We start from the raw sequence: 22,628 nt of genomic DNA, 5'->3' as shown, positions 1-22,628 counted from the left end.
AATTCTGGCCCGCAGAAGAAAATGTGCGGAAAGAAAACAAATGGGCGTACTTCGCTGGAGGTTGTACTTTTGTAAATGTAGCTGAAATCTTTCCTTTCCGCTAAACTAGGCTGGCAGATATGATATGTAAATTAAGGGATCATTCACATCCGATAGGGCTTCCTCTAGATATCACCCACATACTGTCCTTTAGCCCTGGACACGTGTGATTCCCTGTCAGCCGCCACAGAAGTAGTTGCTGCAATGTTTTTCGTCTTTTCAGTTGTTTTATACAGTAGCGTCTTTCTGTCATCTGTTAATTTATTAGAGTACAGGGGACACAGAATCTTTGCACATTTATTCTGCTTTCTATAAATATAGCAATAAGCTGAGCCTTTCTACCAGCTTTTCCATTTGAATGATTCTGTACACTGTATCTTTTACTTACAGTAATAGAAGGGATTGACGTTGACGTCATCTGTTAACATACTTTTATCAAGGTATTACAGCCAGTGTTCTCTGACCACAGCGATTCCTTATCTTTATCGCTGAAACACTTTATACCTGTTATGCTCTTCATATGTTTCTCTTTAATTTCTCATAATGTGAGAGGGCTTAGAATCCACTGTAAGCAGAAAGCTATTTTTCTAAATCTTAAACAGTTCAATACCGATTTACTTTTGCTAGAATGTCATTCTGCAGAACTGGATATTAATTTCTGGAGATCCCAGTGGGTATCAGACTTACAGCCAGCTCATGGGGTGACTCACTCAGCTGGAGTATGTATGTTGAAAGATTGTTTTTCAGGAAAGGTCCTCAGTTCTTACTGTGGTAAGGATGGCCATTTTATACGTCTGTTAAATGAAATGGCAAACTCTGTTTTTATTGTTACAAATATATATGGCTATAACTGTCAGAGAGAAAACAAAATGTTCTTGTAGAGGGTAGAAACTTGTGTGCTTCAGTTATCAGTTAACTTTCTGTCATGCCCTCGTGTGTGCCACGCCCCCCTGATTATTCACGTCTGCTTCCCTAATCATGCCCAGCTGCACCCTATTATTTTGCTCTGTCTTGTCTATTTCAGGCCACGTCTTGCACTACTTTTGTCCGTCATTGATGTTAGTTCTGATGTTAGAATCGTTGCAATTGTGGCGTTACTGAGGGAGGAAGTAGCGAGGGAATACGGAAATGGACAAGCCGACTACGCCACTCTGGGAATTTCACCCAGAGAATTAGAATACCGGAGTTCAAAACCCACTCCAATATAAAAGGACACAGATTCGTGATCACCATAGGGGAGACTCGAAGACCATAAACACTCCCTTTATTAGGCTGCGGTCAATTAACACTCAAAATAAAACACAAAGAAACCAAACAGCAAATTACAAAACCAAAATCACAGCACAAATACAAATCGAATCATGTTTAAAACACTCCAATCACACGACAAAAAGAGGAAACCCAAACCAGGCAGCTGTTGTCGGGAGGGGAATGGGAGGCGTACAGTCAGACAACACTCTAAGGGGTCCCGCAGCACATGCCGCACGTACATCCACCCAAGGGGTGGGCTAAAAGAACGCAACGCGACCACGCAGCGCGGTATCGCCCGACACGGATCCTCACCGCCCAGCACCAAACCTTCCCAACGACACCCCCCCAATTTACATCCAATAAATAAAACACATTAATACTTAAAACCAATTAAAACATGAAACAAAACATAAAACATCCGGGCAAAACAGCAGCAATTGTAGTGACTTAGTATCCCGTTGATGGTCTGGCTCACGTCGGTCCGGGACACTCCAAGTCGCGATCCACTACAAATACAAACACAGTATTAGGTATGCCCCTACTACCCAAACGTTGGTAAAAGGAGACGAGACATACCTGGCAGATTACACGCGGTAAAAGTTGGAAAACCTTAAAAGCGGAAGCAACCGCAAGCTGCTAGATTTACCAAGCCCTTGCAACTGTAAGAAAGATACCAAAGCACATTACAACCACCCATACAGCAAGCAAACGACCCCGTCCACTGATGCCCTACCTGCAGTGTTGGATATAGCCACAACTTCCGGAAAAGGAGATACTGGCGCACGGAGAGTCACGTCACGCTTACAAATCAGTCACACACGCAACCACAACCGGGTCCTATATACGCGTGCTAGCTGCAACAATTAAGCAATCAGGTCAATGAAATTACCATGCCCCAACCAGATCGCACCCTCCAGCTCCACCTCATTACAATCTACCCCAGGATTTTGCATCGTCATCCCGACGATGGACAGCTACAACCAAACCCAGAGTTACTGCCAAGGTCTAAACATAGCCCCTACCGCATGAGACACAGGTCCGGAAGAACTCTCAGCCCCTAAGGCCACGCCCCCTACCGACCTAGGAAGATGATAAAGATTAGTATGTCGGCCTGCAGTGGTCCTGGCGGTTCTCTGTATCCCTACCCCACTGGTACTTGGCTGTTCCATCACTTGAGTGGTGACTACAGAGGGTCTTGAAGGAGTACCCGTATGCCAAGAGGCATATTCCTCCCCGCCTACCCCAGAGTGAATTGGCATGTCTGGAGGCAACGCTGCAGCTAACGACTGGGGGCACTGGGAAAGACCTGTACAGGCAGCCCCAGGGGCAGATGACACTGTATTCCCCTCCACTGCAGGGATCCGAACCCAGAGCTCCTGCTCAAACGAGTCCTCGGAGGTAGCCACCTCTTCGGCTGGAAAAGGCTGAGGATCACCTTCGACTTCACAACCAACACAGGGCTTAAGCATGGTCCGATGAACATGCTTGACCTTCTCTAGAGCATCAATTGGTGCGACAGTATAAACCACACCCCCCAACCTAGGGGTTTTCAATACCTTATGCACCACTGAACTCCAGAGGTCTTGGATTTTATGTCGGCCCCGGACTCCAAGATCACATACATACACTAACTGGTTCTCCTGTAACGGTGCAGCCTTCACCCGGTAATCATGGCGCTCCTTACGCCGCCCTGCGGCCATAGCAAGACGCTCCCTGGCACCCTCAAAAGCTAGCTGAAGTCGGGTTTGATGCTCCACTATCCAGTCATTTCAACTCTCTACGGAGTGCACAATCAGCAACATGCTCCATAAATTGGTCTCTTAACATTACCTCGGCATTAGGTACCGCATGTGGCGCAGCCTGTTGAATCTTACCCATCAAACTCATTAGGGCCAATGAAAACTCAAGCAGACCCTCCCCATCCTGTTGCTTCCTAGAAAAGAAAGCTTCCTGCAACAATACATGAGAATAGGAACAACCATACAGCTCACGCAATATTGCCAGTATCCTTTCCGGGTCACCCCGTTCAACCGCGGAGCGATGTTTAATCTCCTCCTTGGCTCCCGCCTCTAAGTGGTCAAACAGAAAAAATGCTTGATCAGCAGATGACAAATGCCGAGCCCGCATACACGCTTGCACCTCGTCCTCCCATTCCTCGAAGCTCACCCCAGACCTGCCCTACCTGCAGCGTTGGATATAGCCACAACTTCCGGAAAAGGAGATACTAGCGCACGGAGAGTCACGTCACGCTTGCAAATCAGTCACACACGCAACCACAACCGGGTCCTATATACGCGTGCTGATTGCTTAATTGTTGCAGCCAGGTTAATGAAATTACCATGCCCCAACCAGATCGCACCCTCCAGCTCCACCTCATTACACAATGTCCTGTTCTCCCCATAGCCGTCTCTCCCTTAATAAATCCCCAGTTTTCCCCGTATTTCGCCTGTCTGCCTCGTCCTCCCTGCCTCCTTCCTGCCAGCCTGCCCGTCCTCACCCGCGAAACCTGACACTTTCATAATGCATTCTGAATTTTGGGAGGAGCCCTTAATGACATACTGGGTAGCAGCATGGACAGATGGCCTCCACATCATTCCGCCAGTGGTAATTCTTACCTGAAGGACTTTATGTAGGAATGTGACTGGGCAGATGTTTAGAAAATGACCCGTCCACTTCAAAGACCTTTTACATGGAACAATAGCACCTTTTCAAATCAGTCACAAACTGATTTTTGCCTTTTTTTCTAATGAATTAGGAAATATTTAAACAAACATTTTACCTTCACCATTTTCTGACCACCGAGCCATTGACATCCATATATCCATATTGTCATCATCTACTGGATATAAAATATCTTCTTCCTGGAAATTAAACAGTTCAATCTTGAGAAATAAAGTTAATTTTAATTTAATTTAATTTTAGATAAAGCTATTTTTCACACGTACAGGCGGACGTGTCTGTCTGGACTTTTATGATGCATTTTACTCCTCCGCGGACGACCGCCTGCCGCACTCCGGATTTGTCTTCAAACGCCAACATAGATGATTTTGATGAGGATTGGGGTAGTTTGCAAACCCTACAGCCAATTTTCAAGGTAATAAAACTGTTACATACATATAAATGCGCATGCATGTGTGTGCAGACATGTCCCGAATTGAAAATCTCACGCCAGCCAGTTGATCAAAGTTGGCAGCCTTGTTAACTGCCGCTCTGAATTTGTAAAACGTAGGGAAACATACACAGACCTCGCGGCTGTAGTACGTGTGCAGGGAATATCAGAATAATAATTTACTACTAATAATACTTAAATAGGACACGTGCGCATGTGCAAAGTACACAGCTTGACCAGAGAAATATGAACGTTTCCATGTACGCATACGCGGTGTAATACGCGAGTGACGCGCTTTGCGGAGAACCAGCCTAGATGCGTCCGCGTTGGGAGCGTCGCGTCGGCGCGCTGCTGGAGAGAGGTGTGTGTCCAAAGTGGATTAAAAGAAGTTCATATTGTGATCTAAAGACAAACTCACTTTTAGTGGTAATCTTTGTTGTGTAATTTTATGGTTAATATTGTAGTGACTGTGGGGGCGGGGCTGCGCCCTCATTGGCTGCTTCCGCACTGCCCGCGCGGAGCATCATGGGAGTTCGGGGTTTGGGAGCGGGTTAGCGCTATATTGTTCCAGTGTTGTGCTATGTTTTTCTGGGGTCAAGGGCATGGGTTCATTGTGTGCTATTGTGATTATTGGTTAATGACGGTGGGCGCGGCTCGCTCGATATCAAGGTAGCTCCCTCATGAGGTAAATCAGGCAGTGCAATCTCCAAACGCAAGAGAGCGTACAGGTTCCTTTATCCTTTTTCAAGGCTGGAAAATAAAGGGTTTGATGTGTTTCATATTGTACCTGAACTCCTTGTGTCGAGCCTTCTTTTCCATAGTGGATTTGGTCTCCCTCAAGTTCATTAAAACATGTTTGATTAATGCTGTTTGTAATTTTATTTACCTGTAATTAAGCCTATTAGTTTAACACGCGCACCATCTCGGCGTGTCTTCCACCGGGGTTGGCGGGCGAGCAACATTTCCTGTAGTGATGGGATTTATGGCTCTTTGAGGGGATCCGGATCTTGGCGATCCGTTCCTTTCAAAGAGCCGTTCAAATATTTAGTCAGTTTTAAGAAGCCAGCTTGGGGGCATCTCAGTTTATCCTGGAAATAATCACTGGGAGGAATGATGAGGTGAGATTTGTAGTCAAATAATTAAAACTCAGATATCACACACCAATATCTGAGTTTGAATTATTCTGAAGTATTGATTATTACCTCATTTGTCATGTGTGGACTATATTCCATAGGGTTGCACAACATCCCTCTGTTTAGACAGTGACATCACTATTTTGGATTTACCTTTAGTACAAAGTGTGTGTATGTGTAAAGCTACGTTGACTTGTTATTCATACAATACCTACTCACAAATAAACATCAAAACAAAGCCGGCTGCAATGAATTTCTGTGCAAAATAGCTTTTACTACAAACACTTCCACACAAGAACATTGTTATCACGGCAGCGTGCATAAGTCATGGCTCCGCTCCTACCCAATGACAGAGGCACGCAGGGTTTTTTTCCACTGGAGCACTCACGTGAAGGATGCGTGCACAGCTATCATCATGCTGTTAGGAAGGAGCGCCCCTCCCCCTATAACTGTTCTGTCTCACCGAGGAGCTAATTTGTGTGCATCTGTGTGAAACACGCATAGGAAAAAAACAACGACAGAAAGAACGGCTCCCCCCCAGCCGCGACTCGGCTCCCATCGTTCATGTTTATGAGCCGTTCAAAAGAATCGGTTCGTTCGCGAACGTCACAACTCTAATTTCCTGAGGTATTTCACATACTTGAATTCCTGCTTTGTTTTTATAATCGTACAGAATAGTAGAGCGCAGGCTAAAGGGCAGTTTGGCCCCCAGCGAGTCTCAGCGTGGCGCAGTGTTGCCAACAATTTTCAATGGAAAGTAGCTAAAATCTGCTCGAAAAGCCGCCAAATGTCATTTGATGACGTCATGCGTATATTTGCATATTGATGACATAATTACGTCGTATTTGCATTCTGCGTGTTTTCCCTAATCCTTCCTCACGTGTCCAATATAAAACTGTTATCAATTACGTTACATATTTTCTGTCAGACAACACAACAGAGCTTATTAACCAGCAGTTACATCCTCTGCAATTAAATAATTCAGTATATCTTTAATAAAGTGATTTAAATTTATATTATACGTATATATGTTTTTTATGTGTATATGAATTTAATAAGTTTAATGAAGTTTATCGTTGTGTATGAGTAAGTAGAATCACGTACAGTCAATCAGATGTAGCTCAGTAAACGATCTCACGAGTTCAGAAACTGGAATGAACTCAAGCTCTGTAACAGTGAGTAATATAAGTGCATCAGAAGAAAAAATAAATAAATAAGAAGAAACGGTCAAATTAAAATAGTTTTATTTCAAGCAAAGGAAAAGCAGGTAAGTAATTGGTCCGTAGCAACACCGTTTGCACATGCGCAGCTCATTCACATCTATGTCAGCTGCCGTGCGGTAACGGGAGTATGCTGCTTCTTTCAGCCGGAGCTATCGCTCACTGATCAGAGCAGACACAGGGAGATGAGTATCTGTACCGGGAAAGCAAGACCTCACGCTTACAGGACACTACTGGCGACATTTGGAAAGTTGCTAAGGTTTGTCCAAAAATTGCTAGCTTTGTCGCTAGGCGCTTTTTTGAAAAAAAGTCGTCAAGGGGGTCTGAAAAGTCGCTAAATCTAGCGACAAAGTCGCTAAGTTGGCAACACTGGCGCGGCGTGTCTCACAGCGCAGGGGGCAGCCGGAGCGCCGCAGACTCGGGCGGCTACATGAGTATATTGGGAATAAAATGTGTGTATTGGAGCGAGTTCTGTGTTAGTGAGTGTGTGAGGTGTGACAGTGATAATGATGGAGATGCTGGGCTTCGTCATGGGATTAATTGCTCTTCCTCTTGCCTACAGACTCCTGCCAGCTGACGCTGGACCCCAACACAGCACACAGACTCCTGTCTCTGTCAGAGGGGAACAGGAAGGTGATACGGGGGGCAGGGCAGCCGTATCCTGATCATCCAGATAGATTTGACAGATGGTACCAGGTTCTGTGCAGAGAGAGTCTGACTGGTCGCTGTTACTGGGAGGCTGAGTGGAGTGGAAATGAAGCCTGGATAGCAGTGACTTATAAAGGAATCGGGAGGAAAGGATTGAGTAATGACTGTGGGCTTGGATACAATGACAAGTCATGGATGCTGCGCTGCCTTCCTGACAGTTACTCTGTCCGGCACAATAATAAAAAGACTGTCGTTCCCATAAAGCCCTCAGGCTCCCGCAGAGTAGGAGTGTATCTGGACCGGGCGGCTGGTACTCTGTCCTTCTACAGAGTCTTCTCTGATGGACTGACCCTCCTGTACAGCTTCACCTCCTCATTCACTGAACCCCTCTATCCTGGGTTTGGGGTTTATCTAAACTCCCCCGTGTGGCTGTGCATGCTCGGATAGCTCACTGTGTGCTGGAGGAATCATTTTTACCTTATCAGATTGTCTCATGTCTCATAATCTGCTTTTTAACCAGTATAACCCTTTTTACTCTGTCTGAAGTGTGACATATGTTAAAAAAAATAAGTAATTGGGTTCTGTAAGCTGACTATGCTATGAAATATGACTATGCTATGACTATGAAAATGACTATTTTTCTCTGACTTATGTTCTATGTTGTCTGTTATTACACCAAAACTGCCAAAACAAATTCATAGTACATGCAGTTGTACCAATAGAGTGAATTCTGATTCTGAATAAAATAAAATGTAATGAAATCTAAGCCTGATGAGTAAGGGGAGCTTTTCCCCTCCCCTCTATATGTATATTTTATATTTCTGTCTATATATTGTATTTGCTATCTGTACACTGACAATAAAGGCTTCCTATTCTATCCCATTAATGTCCCGGTTCCGCGCTGCCCAGAACGTAACTGAGTAACAGACTTAATCCGCGCTCTCTGCTCACTGAGCGCAGCAGCCTGATATCGCAGCGGCGACGCTTTCGCCAGCAGGGGGCGGCAGACGGCAGACAGTTTATTAACTCAAAACCTACAGCGGTTCTGAGGTAACTTAGTAAAGATAATAATATAATCAAATTAATAATATATTAACTAAGTAAACATAAATAACATAAAATCTTAATAAATCACGTTAGTACAACAACAGAAAAGCACCTGATCATCAATGAAGTAGTAGTTGATTATCAATTACCAGAAGAAACACATAAATCCTGTTTCATTAGGAATCCTGAGATATATACAGTACTGTGCAAAAGTCTTAGGCAGTCATAGTAAATGTTTAAAACTATTTATCTGGGTAGTAAATTTATATTTTCTCAGTATGAAAAACAAAATTTAATATTAGAACATATGCAAATTATGAGTAAAACAAAAAAACTAAAAGTAATTTCTTATGTTCTCCAAAAAGTTACTGATATCTTGTTGGATGGCTAGATGAGCACCAATATGGTTCCTAAACCTCTCCTCAGGTTCACCTCGGCCATTTCATGTATTTCTTAATTTCACCACCAGCTCAATTAATTCATGAAACTAGTTTTGAAAAGTCACTGAGGTATTGATTAGCTATATGAGGTGAGCTAGTGGTCATGTCAAAAAATACATGAGTATATTGAAAATACTGCCAATACTGGGGTGACTTTAGGAGTGATTTTGAAATGGTTAAGGGCAAATAATAACACAGACATAATAACATACGTTTAAATAAACATGGAGATCATTTAAAGTTTATGTGACTGCCTAAGACTTTTGCACAGTACTGTATATATATATATATATATATATATATATATATATATATATATATAGTTACTTTCCTTTTTTTATTCCACAGAGTTTAGGAATAAGATTATCAGCCACAATATGACCCACAATACACTCACAGTGGCACTGCAGTAATACAGATGTACCCCTGAACACAATGGGAAGGTGGATTCTTACTCCCTCTAGTGACGAGCTCCACATTCTGTGCTGCTGCCTCTGCTGGCCGCGTGTTTGTTTCTCTCCCCCCTGACTAATTTAGACGTGGTGCACTTGTTCCCCTGGGGGTGGGTGTATAAGGTGGGTCCCCGGCTAAGGGGGGAGGAATCGATCCTATGGCAGCCACCACGCCGGCTTCGGCTCTGCATCAGTGTTTCATTCTCCTTTTCTGTTCTGTTCTCTCCTGTTTGTGCTCTTTGTTAATAAATGACCCCTGACAATCCAACCATCCCGGGTCTGAGTCCGTTTATGCTGCGTCTGACAGCAACCAGAACGGAACACTTACAGAGACTGAAATGCATGAGGGTTTACAGCCTATATGCACAAGCATTTCTCACACATCTGTGATACACTTACAGACGGTGACACACATGCAAACAGGGAAATTTATCCCTCTGGTGACACAAACACAGACATTTTTGTCTCCAAAAGCATACAAATTATCACAGTTGTGCCCAGTTACTGTGACACACGTGTGACACGCATGTAAACTGTCCTTTCACAGTCACAGGACTGACTATCACTGTCATTCCTCTGGGCAAACCCCTGACCCTAACTAAGGTAACCGTATCTTTTATCCAGCTCTAACCTGAACCATAAGTAACCAAACAACATATAAGACTTTTGGCTAAATTCATTGTTTGATTGCATTCATAGAGTTTTGTAAAATTGAAGATTATATTATGGAGAGCTGAAAAAAGTTCCCACACGCTAAAAAGTAACCAGTTTTGACACATTGTTGGGATGTTTGTTCCTCACAAATGCGGTAAATACAAACCCGTACACACACACACACACACATTCACATACACACTCTGAAAGTCCACATATATCGTTCCATTCACCCTATTCATGTATACCATCACAGTGGCCGGCGTCCAGGCAGGATGTTCACCAACATACGCAAAGACTTCTGGAGAAAAATCACCGAACCACCCCCATATGTGCACTCATGGTACAACCTCAGCTGCCAAAAAGCAGCTACCATTAGCATTCCATGGGGAGGGGAGGAGAGGACAGGCACTCAGGCTGGTGGTAAGGCTGTCCTCCTGGTATTGCAGGCAATCTTTGCTTCCATTTGGGAGTCATGCGTCATCCAAACTGACTGGAAAACGGGACTTGTAGTCCTTATCTGGAAAGGGAAGGGTGATCGCCTGCATAGTGGCAACTACAGGGGGATAACACTGCTCTCAGTGCCTGCTGGGTAAGGTCCTTGCTAGGGTCATCCTGAACAGGATCTGTGATCACTTGCTTGCCTGTCAGTGACCGGAGCAGTCTGGGTTTATGCCTAAGAAATCTACCACCAACAATCTCTGCCTCTTGTACAACCCGGCCCAGTGCATAGCTCAGGTAAATCTGTGCAATCGTCTCACGCTGCCATCTTTGTGCATTTTCAGTTTTTTTAACTGCACAGTGTTTAATACATTCTAATACTTGCAAAGGATGAAAGTTAACATTGACAATGTGTCTTAAAAGAGGGCTACAGTAAAGAAAAGAAAAGTTTCAAGGCAGCATGAAAGTAATGCACAATCAGGGATGTGCAATTTCTGAGGCACATATTCAAAAAAAGTATTTTAATTGTAAAATTGTATTTTATGATTCATATTTGACTTAGTGGAGGCGGCATGGTGGTGCAGTGGTTAGCACTGTTGCCTCACACCTCTGGGACCCAGCTTCGAGTCTCCGGCTGGGTCATGTGTATGTGGAGTTTGCATGTTCTCCCCATGTCGTCGTGGGGTTTCCTCCGGGTGCTCCGGTTGTCCCCCACAGTCCAAAAACATGCTGAGGCTAAGTGGAGTTACTAAAATGCCCGTAGGTGTGCATGTGAGAGTGAATGGTGTGTGAGTGTGCCCTGTGATGGGCTGGCCCCCCATCTTGGGTTGTTCCCTGCCTCGTGCCCATTGCCTCCAGTATAGGCTCCGTAGTCCTTATCTGGAACCCAGTAGGATAAGCGGTTTGGAAAATGGATGGATGGATGGATATTTGACTTAGTTTATGAAATAAAATCCATCCATCCATCCATCCATTTTCCAAACCGCTTATCCTATTGGGTCACGGGGGGTCCGGAGCCTATCCCGGAAGCAATGGGCACGAGGCAGGGAACAACCCAGGATGGGGGGCCAGCCCATCACAGGGCACACTCACACACCATTCACTCTCACATGCACACCTACGGGCATTTTAGTAACTCCACTTAGCCTCAGCATGTTTTTGGACTGTGGGGGACAACCGGAGGAAACCCCACGACGACATGGGGAGAACATGCAAACTCCACACACTCATGACCCAGCCGGAGACTCGAACCCGGATCCCAGAGGTGTGAGGCAACAGTGCTAACCACTGCACCACCATGCCGCCCCGTATGAAATAAAATGTTTTTTTCTAAAGACTTTGATCAGTATTTTTGTATTTTGTAAAACATGAGAAATACTATGTGCATGGTAACGTCATGTGTGCAAAATGTTTGTGCAAAGGGCACAGAGCCACTAGAAGGGCACAAAGCCAGGCTGAGCACCACAGCGCTATCCAGCCCATGGCTGCCGATGGTCACATTCCACCAGAACCCCCCAACACTAACTCCCCGGGGAACTTCAAACAGCAGAGCAGATTCCAACAACCGAGGATCAAAGGAAAGAAAAGATTCTGGCAGGAAGAAGAAGATCTTGTGGCCAAAGGTTAAAAATGTAGAAGTTTGGAGAACAAATGTGTTACAAATGAAATATCACATTAAGCCTGGGTAATTTCACCATTTTCATTACAGGGATATTTGTGAAACTTGTATTTGAAATAAATGTATGTGTTACAGCTTAATAATTTTTTTCATACATTATTTTGTATTTTCAAAATGTCTTTATTGTAAACTGCACAGCATGTGCCGCTGTGAGCACTATCCCCGTACAGGAAGTGTGGAGAAGAAGCCTTTAACCTGGGCAGGAAATACATTGTTTGTAAGTCGGTCTTAATGAAAGAGGACCAATTTCAGAGGGCTTTAAGGTGAAAAATACACAGTGAAATATCTAATAATAATATTTGAACATTCAAACAGCATACAACTCAGTTTGCAAATTTAAACTAATTCATTTTAAAGTACTGTTCAATCTCAGAGCCAATTGCCATGTGACACAAATATTTGAATTATTGTTTATGATTATAAATGTCGAACAAATTCCTGGAGCTTTCGATTTAGCATACACAGTCCCCTCTACAGGATTCTGTTGAAACAGCATCTCTTTCAACCTCGTTCACAAGATTTGTGTCTTTTTCATAAAACGTTTTTCTTTGTAAATCCCAAAATCTCCCTATAAATGTATGTATGAATGCTTCTCGTCTTTTTCAGTCACACGAAGCCTTTATAAATGTGCTCCGCGATTAATCTGTTTACATGAAAATATCTTAAATGCGTCAAGGCACGTAAACGTAGCCACCTAACAAAAGGTAACTTCCTGACTTAGCAGACTGCATGTTCCTCATCTCCTCTGTATGGACCATATTGCTGTGTATCGGAGAGTCTGGCAACACGCTACGTTTCAAGATACAGGCATTACAATTCAATGTGCTGCTCTATTTTTGATATTAAAAAATCTGCTTTTAGGAAAACTTGGCTTAGTATAAAGAGCACATCAGCAAATGCATGAAATCTGAGTAAAAACGTCAGATTTTTAACGAAACCAGAATAGAGGGGTCTGCATTTGCATTTATCACAGTCCCTGTAACAATTCAGCATCGTAGCACTACAGCTATTTCGGATTCAGCCAGCGGGTAACGTTACTAGTCAGCAGCCTTGTGCAAGTTACTGAAAATTACTAGTGACCAATTATAATTACTTTTATATGCAGTAATAAGAGTGGGACTGAACCGTGTGTCTGCCTGGGGGGGGGGGGGGGGGGGGGTCGCCGGCCAGGATCACCAGCAGTTTCGACATGTGGTTGGTGCGGCGATGCGCTACATCAGCGCCTGCTCCCCCGGCCTGACCTATAATAACATAATCAAGGTAAATAACAGTGGGCTAAAGGTAGTGATCACATTAACAGCGTCGCTGTTGAAATACATGGCGCAGACATCGGGGGAATATGGAATCAAATGTTCGGTAGCGATGTTTCTGCAACACAGAGATGTTTGCAGATGGATTTTCAAGCATCGCGGAGACATAGTACCAATCCATGTGTGCGTACAAGAACACGATATGACAGTTACATGGTGTACATTGTCCCTCAAAGTTTAATGCTTAAAGCACACGTAAGTGGACTTCTGGATCGTTTACGTTCATACTTAATAGTCGATAAATATTAATATTATAAATATTAGATATAAATCTAAATAAAGATATAAATGTTTTGTATTTCAAACAGACATGGCACAGTCATTAAGGTTTTGCAGGATCTCGCAAATGTTTCTCTTTTTTTTCCCCTCCTGGGCTCTGTAGAAGACAACTTTATTAAATTTTAAGATTTTGATTAAAACCTTGAAGTGGACTGTCACAAGCCACTTTTTCCCTTAAGTTTTCCTCTTTTCTTTTTCAGCAGCGTTAATGCCTCATCTCTTTTTAAACAACCTTGGGGGAAAAACAAAATCTATTCATTCTTTTTCTAAAAACTCTGGGACCAAGCAGCCTTCTGGCAGTCACTGGTTTCCCGGATCTTGAAGCGCATTCAGTGGCTTTGCCGGCACAGGCATCAGACTCGATTCGGTTCCCTCGTTTGCTGAGGAGCTTCATTTACATCACTGGCATCGTTGGCTCCTCCCTCCTCCTCCTCCTCACTGCTAGACACCAGTTGTAAGCTTTTGTCCAATTCACTGACCATCGGAGGTTGGGGCTCCAAGCATCTAAGCTCACGCAGGGCTTTTACATTAGCCTGCCATTTTGCCTCCCACATGAGACATCGTCGATCTTCTTTCTGGAACGACATATAAATATTGCAGCGATGTTAATTCATTTTCATATAGCACCTTTATGGCGTCTCGTCACGTATCGCTACATCGTAGAGACGAAATGAGACAGGGGAAAGGACAGAAGGCCAGACGACATCTGCATTCAATGAACTGCAAGAGGATGCTTCACTAGGAGCACATTAACCCTAACCCTAACCCTAACCCCATCCTACGGGGAAGCAGAACTGTCATAAAAACAGATGCTGACGTCTGAAAATGCCATGTTTTTTCTAACCCTAAACCTAGCCTCAGTTTGCTAACCCTAACACGAATTTGGGGCCTTAGGGTAATACTTCAGGCTGTTGACAAGTAGGAAATATGCTACTAAAACATGCTAAGCTGTGGTTTGGTATCCTATGTGAGTATAGTCTTGTCATAAAAACACATGCTGATGCCTGAAAATGCCATACTTTTGCTGACCCTAACCCTAATTTGGGGCCATAGGGGGAAACAACAGGCTGTTCAAAAGTAGGAAATATGCTATGAAAGTATGCTAAATTGTGGTTTCCTATCCAACAGGGGCCCAGACCTCTCATAAAAACATATATTGATGGCTGAATATGCCATACTTTTTCTGACCCTAACAAAACGTGCTTATTTTGCGAGCCAAGGCATAGCATTTCAATGAATAGCAAAAGGCAGAAATGTAGACTTAATAAAACGAATGCACAGGCAATGATGATACCTGATTGACTTTTAGGATTATATGGATATTACACATGCAAACACACACATATATATATATATACATATTGAACATGTTCTGTAAACACGCACTACTTGTAAGGTCATTTTGAGGGATGACAGCTCAAAATCCATAACAGTACATCCATTCTTGGGATGTATATAAATGAAACTTACATTAGCTAGTGCAAGTGTTACGACTTTGTTTAGTGTGTTAGATTCAGTAAACGGAATACGTTTCGATTTATATTTTGCTTTTGGAATGGTTAGACGTTAGGATACAGCTCGCCGGAAAGCTACAGAGCTTTGAATTGATCCCCACCGCAAACACAGCCCAGATGTCGCCTCCGAGGTAGAAATAAGCGCGGCGCCACAGCAGGTCATTTATATATTCGAGGCTGATTATGAATTCCTTGTGTTTGCTGCCTATCTGCATAAGAAACCTGTTGAATCATGGGATATTTTAGCGATTTTATTTGACTAGCTGTGGGGTATTCCAAAAGAGAAAAGACGCCTTTAAAGTCTTAAGCGCTAATGAGCTTTAATTGTCAATGGATTTCAATGTTATTACCACCAATTACAACTGGCTTACAATTCCAACTTTTTGTCTTTTTTTTGATAGAAATTTAACTATTTTCACCTTTTCGTTGCCCCTTTGAATTTGAATATTGTCATTTTGGAAACGTTATATAAAATAACTCGAGACACATCGCCTTCCGGAATGGCAGGGCTCCACTGACTACATTGGTGAATATAGTAATTTCAGCACACCATTGATAGGACTGGACTCCTGAGGCATTACACACCTATTCTGACATCTGTCTAGTGTTTCTCCAGCTAATTTCAGACATCTAGCTATACCCCACCTGGACCCATGACCTGACAAACGATAGGTGGGTATGCCCCAATCGCTTTACATCAGCCAATGATATTTTTCCTCCTGAATGGCTCCCGTTGCACCTCGATGGACCACTCAGGTGATTCTGGCATGTATCTACTGTGTCCTCAGCAAATTTCAGACCTTTGCCTTGTATGGCCCAGCTCTCAGGTACCTACCTGTCCTCTAGAGACCTAAGGTAGGCCAAGCCATCACTAAAAGGTATCCATGAGCTCTGCATTCATGACCTGATATTTGTCTACTGTGTCTGCAGCAAATTTCAGACATCTAGCTTTACCCCACCAGGACCTATGACCTGACAAATGGGAGATTTTAATAATTTACACCTCACAATAATTTGTCACCAAACAGCTTGACACTGCCACTTGTCTAGTTACCCTTATGGAAGATGAAGAAGTACCATCAGACACTGATGAAACTCAACTCGCTTTTATTCAAACACACGTACACAAACATCAAAGCACAGCATCGTGATTTCTGATGTGGAGTGACTCAAGTAGTTGGCCTGGGAACCATCTTTCTACATCAGGTTGAGGGGCCTTGATGTATTCTTCAGCCCTACAGTCGATCATCCCCTTGGTCATTGCTCCCACACACCAATAAACGTGCTGGTTTGACATGAAGAAGGCATAGTTTTAATGGACATATCTAGATGGGATTAAAAAGCAGACTGTCTAGTTTCAGGAACACTTTGAACCGTCTTCCTGCATGACTCCTACTTGGAGTTATATACTGTCAAATGACAGGTGGGGTGTCTCTATTCACTTAACATTGCCGACTCCAAACTTCGCAGGCATGCTTGGCTATGGCCCTAGTATGTGCACAGCAAATTCAGCCCTCTAGCTTACAGAACTCAGGGTCAAGGCACATTAATGTACTTTGCAGGCCAATGATGAGGGCTACATCCATGGGACTTCAGAGTGCTGTTTGGCCATGAATCTAGCTTGTCTGTGCCAAGTTTCAGACCCCTAGCTTGTACGGTTCAGCTGTGAGATCCCCTGAAGTAAGCTAACCCTTTTTCCCATTTCTGTACATTAAGAACTTAAATTCAAAAGTCCACCAAATATGTCGTGTAAGGTGTGAACTCATGAAACTTTGCACACTTCATCAGGCATGTGTCCAGCATGTCCACACCAAATTTCACTAGATATATGTGTAAGGCGTGAACTCATGAATATATCGCATATATCTAGTTTCTCTGTGCCACATTTCAGACATCTGGCTAAGTGCTTGCTGGAGTTAAGTGCTGACAAAGGATGTCGGGTGGCCCCAATCACTTTAAGGGGATGTCTTATTTTCCCAAGTATAACAAACTACAGTACATTTACCGGTATTCATGAACAAAAATCCACATTTATTCAAACACAGACATCATGTCATATTCTCACGGTGTCTTTCCATGTAGAAAAATATGTTCCAATTTAACGGTGCATTTATTCATGAACAAAAATCTACTGTATACTGTATACGTTTATTCATATATAGCTGTCATGTCATCTTCTGGAACATCATCATAAATCTCCAAGCTCCAAATTCCGTCCTGAATATCTCGCAACTCAGTTTCCTGTAGAACCAGTGGCCCCAATCTCTCATGTTAGCAATAGCTCTGTCCTTAAATGAGCGCCTCTTGTCCATGTAGCCTTCTTGTAGTATAACCGCATCTCATTCTAGTTACCGTACAATCCATGGGACAATAACTAGGGCTTATATTACGAGCATCCTGAAAAAAATCATGCTAGGACTTATTTTCGGGGAAACGCGGTAGTAATCAGGAAAAGCGGAAATCTTAGTTTCGGTACCTTGAGAGTGAGTAAATAATGTAACTAATGGAAAGTGTAAGACATGTAAAGGATTTGACTTTAGTCAGTTGTTGATGCCAGCATTTGGATTGAGTGGGCTGCTATATTTCATGCACATGAACCTTTCCAGTGTTGTTTTTCACTATTGTTCTGCGTATCAGGGAATCTGTGCACAAACTGGCTTGTTTTTATAGGTCAGGTTCCCCTGCTGAAACGCAGACGGCCCAAGTCAAGACCAGTGCATAAGTCTCCCAAGCGTTATTTTCCTGTACCCAATAAAGACGACATAATTTTTCTTAGTGTGCAATACCGACTGCCGAGTGTGATATCTGTGATGGTTGTGATGTAGTGTTGTTGTACAGTGACATAAGGATTCATTTTAATTAAATATGCTGTCCCCTGTCTTTATAATCCCAAAGGACAAACCAGTTCCAGTGATGCTGGCCGTCGGAAGAAGTGCCGCACCGGGCCGCCGGCAGCCAGCTCCCTGACCAAGTCTGTCTCCCCTGGATCTGCTGCCATCCCGGTGGCAACCAGCAGGGGTCAGCAGGGCACAGGCCGCCGTAGAAATACGGCGGGAGGCCGGTCAGGGCGAAGAAGGAGGTCTGACAAACAGAAGGGGTTAGAGCCTGAGCCCAGCTCACCAACCTTCTCCTCCTCTTCATTTTTACTTCCGTCTTCAGTCCCCTCCCCTTTTGTTTCATCCCCATTTCTTTTTATGGGCTCTTCTCTTTTATCCCCACACTTAGTCACACCTGTAAGCCCAGCTCCACATCCATATTCAGCTCCAGGCCTGGTTCATCTGACCCCTCTGCATCAGGCTCCAGCACAGGCTGCAGCCGCCTCATCTCACCTGGAAAAATTCAATTGGTTGTATAACTTTTATGACGCCAAGTGCTTTACTTATTGTCACGCCCAGCTCGCCCGCTCCTCCTGTGTGCCATGCCCCCTGCTTACCCACGTGTGTTTCCCGGATCGTACCCAGCTGTGTCCGTTTGCTTTCAATCAGTCTTGTGTATTTAAGTCCTGGTCTCCCCAGTTTTCCTTGTCTGTCATTGATGTTTGTGAGCGTCAGTACCCGGTTCTCGTCCTGCTTTCCTTAATAAATCCCCTGTTTGCCCCGATCCTGACTGCCTGCTTGTTCCTGTTCGCTCGCCTGCCCGACGATTGCCCGCTTCCAGCGCGATCGTCACACTTATTACTGGTGTCAGGAATTTTGGAACAGATATTTAAATGAAATTAACTTAGCAAAACAGGGGAAGAATGAGGATAATGAGGGTACTCATGCAACCAAGAGGCGTAGGATTGATGAAGGATGAGTTCACCTTTCCTATTAATGCACTGGACCAGCTAAGTACCATGCCCAGGGCTCAGGAGCTGGCTGTGGAGATGGGCTATCAGTCAAATGCACATAGCTACATTTCACTATAGTTTCAGCACATAATTAGATGAGATTTGTGATAAGTACTTAGGATATGTTAAGATGTAGTTCTATAGCATAAGATAACATAGGATAAGATTAAGATAGGACAGGTTATGATAAAATTGTTGAACATAGGATGAGATTAAGATAGGACAAGTTAAGATAGTTTATATGCTATTTTATGTTATACAAAGTCATAATAAATTACCATAAATTTAAGATAAGATTATATGATATAAGATAGGATTGTATAGCATAAGATAAGAAAGATAGGATAACATAGAATAAGATTATGATAGGATAGGTTACGGTAAGGTTAAGATTGTATAACATAGGATTAGATTAATTATAAATAAAGTAGTCCTCCTTAGAGGGGGAGTGGTGGAGGGAATATTTAAAAAAAATATATATATAGGATCAGTTAACATAAGGTTAGGATAAGATTGTATAACATAGGATTAGATTCATTATAAATAAAGTAGTCCTCCTTAGAGGGGGGTTGGTGGAGGGAATATTTAAAAAAAATATATAGGATCAGTTAACATAAGGTTAAGATAAGATTGTATGACATAAGATAGAATAAGATATGATAAAGTTAAGATAAGATTGTATGACAGAACGGGGCGGCATGGTGGTGCAGTGGTTAGCAGGTTAGCACTGTTGTCTCACACCTCTTACAGTCTCCGCCTAGGTTGCATGTATGCGGAGTTTGCATGTTCTCCCCATGTTGTCTCTTCTGGGTACTCTGGTTTCCCCCCACCAATCCAAAGACATGCTGAGGCTAATTGGAGTTACTAAATTGCCCATAGGAGTGCATGTGTGAGTCTTAATATCACATTAAGCCTGGGTAATTTCACCATTTTCATTACAGGGATATTTGTGAAACTTGTATTTGAAATAAATGTATGTGTTACAGCTTAATAATTTTTTTCATACATTATTTTGTATTTTCAAAATGTCTTTATTGTAAACTGCACAGCATGTGCCGCTGTGAGCACTATCCCCCGTACAGGGAGTGTGGAGAAGAAGCCTTTAACCTGGGCAGGAAATACATTGTTTGTAAGTCAGTCTTAATGAAAGAGGACCAATTTCAGAGGGCTTTAAGGTGAAATATCTAATAATAATATCTGAACATTCAAACACAGCATACAACTGTTTGCAAATTAAAACAATTTCATTTTAAAGAACTGTTTAATCTCAGAGCCAACGGCCATGTGCCCACAAGTATTTGAATTATTATTGTTTATGATTATAAATGCGGGGGCGGCATGGTGGTGCAGTGGTTAGCACTGTCGCCTCACACCTCTGGGACCCGGGTTCGAGTCTCCGCCTGGGTCACATGTGTGCGGAGTTTGCATGTTCTCCTCGTGTCGTCGTGGGGTTTCCTCCGGGTACTCCGGTTTCCCCCCACGGTCCAAAAACATGCTGAGGCTAATTGGAGTTGCTGAATTGCCCGTAGGTGTGCATGTGTGAGTGAATGGTGTGTGAGTGTGCCCTGCAATGGGCTGGCCCCCCATCCTGGGTTGTTCCCTGCCTCGTGCCCATTGATTCCGGGATAGGCTCCGGACCCCCCGCGACCCAATAGGATAAGCAGTTTGGAAAATGGATGGATGGATGAATGGATTATAAATGCCGAATACATTCCTGGAGCCTTCGATTTAGCATACACAGTGCCCTCTACAGGATTCTGTCAAAACAGCATCTCTCAACCTCGTTCACAAAATGTGCGTCTTTTCACAAAACGTTTTTCTTTGTAAATCCCAAAATCTCCCTATAAATGTATGTATGAATGCTTCTCGTCTTTTTCAGTCACACGACGCCTTCATAAATGAGCTCGCCGATTAATCTGTTTACATGAAAACATCTTAATTGCGTTAAGGCATGTAAACGTAGCTACCTAACAAAAGGTCTGACAACACGCTACGTTTCAAGATACAGGCATTACAATTCAATGCGCTGCTCTATTTTGCCATTCTTTTTTTAAAAAATCTGCTTTTAGGAAAACATGGCATATTATAGAGAGCACATCATCAAATGGATGAAATCTGAGTAAAAACATTTGATTTTTAACGCAATCAGAATAAAGGGGTCTGCATTTACCACAGTCCCCGTAACAATCCAGCATCGTAGCACTACAGCTATTTCGGATTCAGCCAACGAATAACGTTGCTAGTCAGCAGCCTTGTGCTAGCTACTGAAAATTACTAATTACCAATTACTGCATCTAAAAGTAATTATAATAAGGGTGGGATTCGACCGTGTGTCTGCCTGGGGGGTCGCCGGGCCGGCAGTTTGGACGTGTGGTTGGTGCGGCAATGCGCTGCATCAGCGTCTGCTCCCCCGGCCTGACCTGCCCTGTATAATAACATAATCAAGGAAAATAACAGTGGGCTAAAGGTTGCATAGTGATCACATTAACATCGCGTCGATGTTGAAATACATGGTGCAAACAAAAGTAGTGGAATTATACTAACGCGTTACACCAACACTGCTAGGCAGCTAGGTTTGCTAATGCTAACGTTAGCAGCACACCCATATGTTACTTCCTCTCGCAAGATAAGGCAGCGTTACTGTCACTGTGTAAATACAATGAGATCTCTTTGGAGCAAGCCTGTCGATACCATGTTAAGTGTAAAACCACAAGTAAAATACCTTGAAAAATAATAGAAATATAGATGGTGTTGAACCATGGTGAACAGTGGAGTCATATCAGAGGCTGTGCGTTGTGTTCAGTTACCTTTCACTGTAAATCACACATGGCTTCACAATCTTCTGTGTCTGCTCTGAATCCCTCAGGGCTGGAGTGAAAACTCCATTCACACTAACATGGTGCCAAGGGGTATTGGGTAGACATGATTCTATCCTTTTTGGAAGTAATTTGTTTTACTGATTTAAATAAGTTTTTAAAAATTTCTAAATATAAGGATAGCTCATTGTATCCAAAGGGATGTGCCAAGCTTGCAGTGCTGATGTGCTGCCACCTTCTGGAAAAACGATGAACTGATTTTCAGATTAAGAACATGTATGGTTTTCTGGTATCAGGTGAGATCTGCTCATACTGCGAACCTATGCTTATGGGTTAGGGTTAAGCTTGGGTCTAGAGCTCAGGGTACTTCCAGGCTTGGAGGCCAAGGATAAGGTCTCTCTTTCCCCATGTAAGCATTTAATGATGATCCAGCACCAGGGCTTGGGTAAGTCACCACGAGTTGGGAGCCTCATTCCCCAGGTAAAGGATGAACGATGTCCATCCAGCCCGGGGATTCTGGTGAACCTCTCCTTACGCTGGAAGCCTCCTCCCTCAGGTAAGGGTTTAAGAATCTCGCGGTACTTCCATTGGGTTCTGGATAAAAATCCCAGGGCCATCCAACTGTAGCAGTGTGGAATTTTGCGGGTAGGACTTGTTGATTATTTCCGGTAAGTGTGTGTGGGGACCCCTAGTGTGTGGAGGCGTCATTGGCGTTTCCCGGTCCGGTAACTCCCCTTCCGCACCGCAGTGGTCTGCCGTGGTACGCTG

General features: G+C 43.4%; 1 protein-coding gene and 2 long non-coding RNA genes across 3 annotated transcripts in view; 1 reads left to right on the top strand and 2 right to left on the bottom strand.

Annotated features, from left to right (window-relative positions):
- The window catches only part of LOC125724089 (uncharacterized), a 273,241-nt gene extending 265,030 nt beyond the window's left edge, over positions 1-8,211 (bottom strand). Inside the window, exon 1 of the long non-coding RNA XR_007387133.1 lies at positions 8,077-8,211. This is a non-coding gene — a long non-coding RNA (uncharacterized LOC125724089). The remainder of the gene's footprint in view (positions 1-8,076) is intronic.
- The window catches only part of LOC125724042 (tripartite motif-containing protein 16-like), a 178,415-nt gene that overhangs the window by 9,248 nt on the left and 146,539 nt on the right, over positions 1-22,628 (top strand). The window lies entirely within an intron of this gene.
- On the bottom strand, positions 1,351-4,366 carry LOC125724090 (uncharacterized). Its single transcript, XR_007387135.1, has 3 exons — positions 4,236-4,366; positions 3,473-4,151; positions 1,351-2,023 (listed from the first exon to the last, which is right to left on the bottom strand). It is a non-coding gene; the product is annotated as an uncharacterized LOC125724090 (long non-coding RNA).

The sequence above is a fragment of the Brienomyrus brachyistius genome, unplaced genomic scaffold (genome assembly GCF_023856365.1).
Source record: "Brienomyrus brachyistius isolate T26 unplaced genomic scaffold, BBRACH_0.4 scaffold54, whole genome shotgun sequence".
Taxonomy (NCBI): Eukaryota; Metazoa; Chordata; class Actinopteri; order Osteoglossiformes; family Mormyridae; genus Brienomyrus; species Brienomyrus brachyistius.
This window is presented reverse-complemented; position numbering and strand designations above follow the sequence as displayed.